Source organism: Protobothrops mucrosquamatus, unplaced genomic scaffold, assembly GCF_001527695.2.
Source record: "Protobothrops mucrosquamatus isolate PMUCROS unplaced genomic scaffold, P.Mucros_1.0 scaffold1139, whole genome shotgun sequence".
Taxonomy (NCBI): domain Eukaryota; kingdom Metazoa; phylum Chordata; class Lepidosauria; order Squamata; family Viperidae; genus Protobothrops; species Protobothrops mucrosquamatus.
Window position 1 is genome coordinate 151,424 of NW_015387357.1, and position 6,000 is coordinate 157,423.

Below are 6,000 nucleotides of genomic sequence, written 5' to 3' on the forward strand. Positions count from 1 at the left end.
TACACATGAGGGCACTACCTAATGTCTGTATTGACTTTGGAACTCACATAAACATTGTTAGAAGATATGCTAACTAGATGCATTTTTAAGAAAATGATTGTATATGTGACAAATCACTGGTTAGAGTGGCTTCATATCCAGATGCCAGCCCTATAACATAGATCATACTAAGAAACCAATGCCATATAGGACAGGACTACTTTTATTAGAGCAACTATAGTAACAGAGTCTTGCAAATCTGGATGTGCTTCCCACTCCTTCACTTTATCTTTGTGTCAACTAAGAGGGCTTGTCTGAGATATTTTCTCAAATTAGTTTCTAGGAATGGGCTTTTCTATTGTTGCCCTAGTAGTGGCTCTTCCCCCTGTCCTTTAAGGCCACTCCCTATACCAGGGGTCTTCAAACTTGGCCCTTTTATGACTTGTGGACTTCAACTCCCAGAATTCCTCAGCCAAGCACTCTGGCTGAGGAATTCTGGGAGTTGAAGTCCACAAGTCATAAAAGGGCCAAGTTTGAAGACCCTTGCCTTATGCCTTCTAGACTAAGGTACTTTAAGCTGTAAGATGCTCAAGCAAACACTCTCATTTTCCTTTGCTTTCTCTAACTGAGAAGTTTAACATAGTGTACAATAGCATCACTTTGCTATGACCAATTCTAAAGAGAGCAATCCCACAGAGGACAATGCTGGCCAGAAAGCAAGAAGTAGCTTGTTTGATAAGGAAAGAAAGACTATTGTGTAGCTATGAGAGGTAAAGTTCCTGATAATTTAGGATTGGGTACAGTTGGAAAAGTTGATATTTTGGCTACATCAGGGTCCCCAAACTCTTCAGCTCATCAATCTTGAGATTGTTTATTGACATCCCCAATATTTATTCTATAAAAATAATGTAATAAATACTACTTTAATTAGTACTATAGATACTAACATTAACTATAACATCAATCTCTTGGAGGGTCCTATCTATCCTTGGAGATTGATATTAGCCACTTTGGGGGACTCTAGACTCTAGACCCGTGGTGGCGAACCTATGGCACGTGTGCCACAGGTGGCATGCAGAGCCCTCTCTGTGGGCACGCACACCATCGCCCCAGTCCTAGGCCTTCAGTTGGGTTTTATAAAACCTTTTCGCTTTAGGCCTCCACCGCTGTGTGCAAAACAAAAAAGGTTCAATCAATCAATTTCAACTTCTCGCGGGGAAAAAAAAGATCTTGCAAAGTTGGAATTGATTGATTGAACTTTTTAGTCCCACCCATTCTGCCGTTACCACCGCAGCCATGCCCACCCAATGGGCCACGCCCACCCAATTGGCCACACTCACCCAATGGGCCACGCCCACCCGGCACCCGATGATACATAAGTGGGTTGCAGTTTGGGCACTTGGTCTCTATAAGGTTTGCCATCACTGCTCTAGACCAGAGGTCCCCAACCTTGGCCACTTTATGACTTGTGGACTTCAACTCCCAGAATTCCTCAGCCAGCATGGTGGCTGAGGAATTCTGGGAGTTGAAGTCCACAAGTCATAAAGTGGCCAAGGTTGGGGACCTCTGCTCTAGACTATACATGGTGTTCCATGATGTTATCATGGAATAAGAAAGGACAGACATTGGAAATGGTCTCTACAGTAATATAATTGACTCTCTGCGAATTTGGGCGATGGAGATAAATTGTAACTAAATGCATTCTTCATTGAATAGGTTTTTACTCTGTCCTGCTTTGCTTTGCAATAAATAGGTCATTGAGCCAAAATTCAACTACCTTTTGTCAATTTAATGGGAATCTTTTAAGTGTGGGAGGAATGACAAAGTGAAAAATTGTGTCTCCTGTTGAAAAAATCAGTTTCAGTGAGTCATTGGCAAATGTGGGAGGAAATGCCTAATTACCAGCAGACCTGGTTGAGTTATACATGTTATAGATCACAACTTTAGTCTGTGATACAGAGGACGGAGAGTATGAGAATGTTCATCGTGAACTTAGTGGTTTGTCTTTTCCTAAAGCCAAAAAATAAGAAAGCCTAATTCTGTTTTTGGATCTAATCTGCTGGATCATAAAACATTTCATTAAAACATTGGATTGGGTGACTTTTTACCATAGACTATGTGCCAATCTTCTCCTAATTAGTGGGTCCTCCAGTATATTGGGTTTCAGTTCTCATATTTTCCCAATCCAACACATTTGCATAGTCCTCATCTTAGAGGAAAGTCAGTTTAAGCATGTGGTTAAACAGAATAGCAGTTTTGTTTTTTCCTAATTTATTTACTTCTTTCAGCTATCCCCATTTTTATTTCATTCTGCCTATCAACCATAGAGAAGGTTTTGGTTCACCCTGGAATGAGACTGACAAATCTAGCACCACAATGTATAATTTGTTGCCTTAATTAGTCATGGATAATGCACATTACATTCTTACAGTAGGCACTAGTCAAATAATTAACTGCCTATGAAGAAGTATCCCCTCTGTCTAGCAGAGCAATCTGTGTTCACTTGGCAAATCCTCTTTTTGCCATGTATAAACTGTGAAATATATTTGAAACTAAAATTTTTAATTACAACTGGCATCCAAAGCTGCTTGCTCCTGGCAATTGCTGCCTTGCTAAAATGTGATCTCATTTGTGAAACAAGCTATGGGGGAAGCAATTCTGTATTGCTTTTATATTAGCTGAACAATCAGGATTGTTTAATATTGAAAAAAGCACAGTGAATGTTTACATAGTAAAGCCTATTTCTTGGTACTGTGTATGCACTCACACATGCACACACACACACACATGGGCACACAAACAGTTGGGCACATTCCTACATTAAATGAGCAGGCTTTCATGCAACAAGATTTCTAATCTCTGACGCCCATTATCATCTCTGGTGAGATCCCAAATTTTCCAGAACAAATTTTGAAAGTCTGCAAATGAGTCTTTGAAATTGATCATATTATTCTACCTTCTTCTAATTGAAGTTGTTTAATAGAAAGTGAGCGGTACATAAATATTATCTTTTATTATTATCTGGGCAAAGTTTTGGTGAGTAAAGGTGACATATTCCCCCCCCACCAGTTTTTTTTTTAAATAGCCATTGGTTGTAGAAGACAAAAGAACAGCATGTGGCTCATACATGAAGCATGGGTCTTTGATTTCAACTTTAGTATGTTTAGGAATATTATTCTTCCACAAGAGTAGATGCATGCACTCATCCACACATATCAATATGATACTTCATAACTCAGAAGAGAATCAGGCGCCTGCTATGATACAGGAAAAGAATTCCAGAACTCATTCCCTACATGCTTTCCTTAAGGGTTTATGTGTCATTCAGTTTACGAAAGCCTGTCTTGTTGTTATGTTACAAGCTCAGGCTCAACTAAAATAATGAATCATGGCTTGATTGAAAGCAAAAAGTTAAATATCAGTTGGACAACATCAAAACTATCCCTTCCTGGTTTATTTAGCTCAGGGGTCGGCAACCATAAACACTCAAAGAGCCACTTGGGCCCGTTTCCCAGAGAAAAGAAAACACTGGGAGCTGCAAAAGTTCACGCTCGCACACACAGGAGGAGCTTGATTGAAGAGTTTAATTAAAAAGAAATAGAGGCTGCTGTGCATGAGTTCTCTCTCTCTCTCTCTCTCTCTCTCTCTCTCTCTCTCTCTCTCTCTCTCTCTCTCTCTCTCTCTCTCTCTCTCCCTCCCTCCCTCCCTCTCCCTTCCTCTCTCTCTCTTTCTCTCCCTCCCTCTCTCTTCCTCTCTCCGATCTTCTGCTCACCTGGCAAGCTGGCTTCATGCTGTCCTCACTGACACACATTCTTATTGGGCTGGCTCTTTCCTGCCCTTGGTCTGCCAGTCCTCTTCCCCCACTCAGTGTCAGTGTGAGTGTGTGTGTGTGTGTGAGAGAGAGACAGAGATAGAAACAGAGACAGAGAGACAGAGACAGAGAAAGCTTCTGCTTTCTGCTACTTCCTGCTTCCTGCTGAGACGCAGCAAAGGGAGGAGCCCACCCAATAAGCTTGTCAGCTTGTTGGAGGACATCGTGAGGCCACTCTCTTTTTTACACACACACACACACACACAAACACAGAGAGAGAGAGAGAGAGAGAGAGAAGGGAAGCGCAAGTGCCTCTCTCTGTCTCTGCCCCTCTCTCTCTCTGCAAATGGCTGGGAGCCGCAGGAGAAGGCTCAAAGAGCCACATGTGGCTCCAGAGCCACAGGTTGCCGACCCGTGATTTAGCTAATATGCTAGAGCAAGGGTCCCCAACCCCCGGGCCATGGACCGGTACTGGGCCACGCATGCCAGCAACCGTCCGCGCAAACAAGCAAAGCCCATCTGCAGGATGCAGGTAGCACAAAACCACGCAACCTCTGGTCCATGGAAAAACCTCTCCACGGAACCGGTCCCTGGTGCCCAAAAGGTTGGGGACCTCTGTGCTAGAGGGAACACAATTTTCAAGACTTCTATTATTTTGTTCAGAATAAACACACTTACTGTGCCAGGTGCAATTGAATTTTCCTTCTGGAAAAATTGGAAGCATTTTTTCCTCTGATGTATCTTTGAATTGTATTTTTATTACAACTTTTAAAAAGTTCAGGATTGAATTAGGAAAGAACATTTTTACTTTAACTGTGTTTTTTAACAGATGGAAATTAAATGTCCATAGAGTACATATCTCAAAATTCCAATTAAGGCTCATGTTAAAAACAAGTGGCGAAGCTTTTCATTTTCTGTGTAAACTCTGTCATATTCTTGGGTCCCCTATGGCATATTTATAATTATAGAAAAATAACATTATTATTCTAGTACTATAATCACAGTTCTATCATTACTATTATTATCCTTAACATTAACACTCTTTTGATATGACAGATTCTTTTAGGATGCTAGTGGAACAGGTTGCAAGGTCCAACTATACATCTGAAGCCAACTATTGAGTCCCAAAGTCTTTAAAATGCAAGATATATTTTCATTATCCCGAGCACCAGCTCAATTAACTCAGTTTATTTTCCATGTAATGGTAACTCTAGCCATTATAATTAATGAAGTTTTGGTGGATTCATTACTCTCTTATACAAAAAGCGCTATTCCAGTAAGAGGTATGATCAGACAATTTGATTTTTTAAATAGAAAATGAAAATATATTCACAGAGATTAGGCAAGAGAAAAAATAATCTTATAGTTTGGGTTTAAATCACTATTCTACATTTTACACTTAACCTGAAACTTATAAAACACTTTTTTCTGAAAATATTTATTTAAAATCAGTACATTTAATCAAACATTCTGAACCAGTACTTCACTCAAATTCTTTTCAGGAATTCTTACTACAAGAATTTTTCTTCCCTTCTAAGTTCCATTGAACATTGTTTACCTGTCTCTAAACACTTAAATTATATTTTATGATTAATAGAATATTTAACATGGAATTATTTAAGGAATACTTTTGGACTCAGCGATGAGAAACATTGCTAAAGCCCTGTTATTTAGGTACTTATATAATTCGTTAATAAATATATATCACTTTAGAAGAGCAAAGCAAGTTTATATACTTGGCAGTGGTTTAGTTCACTGCCTGAGTTCCTCAGGGAGATGGGCAGCTATATAAATTTGTTAAGTATATCCCACAAGACCAAGAAATCAAGATTATGTAAGATTATTGGTTGTAAGCTGGAATTGGTTGTTGCTGGAATTGGGTATGTCTAGTTTAACGAAGAGAAGGATGAGGGGGGACATGATAGCAGTGTTCCAATATCTCAGGGGCTGCCACAAAGAAGAGAGAGTCAAGCTATTCTCCCAAGCGCCTGAAGGCAGGACAAGAAGCAAAGGATGGAAACTAATCAAGGAGAGAAGCAACCTAGAACTAAGGAGAAACTTCCTGACAGTTAGAACAATTAACCAGTGGAACAACCTGCCTCCAGAAGCGGTGAATGCGCCAACACTGGAAGTTTTTAAGAAGAGACTGGACAGCCATTTGTCTGAAATGGTGTAGGGTTTCCTGCCTGAGCAGGGGGTTGGACTAGATG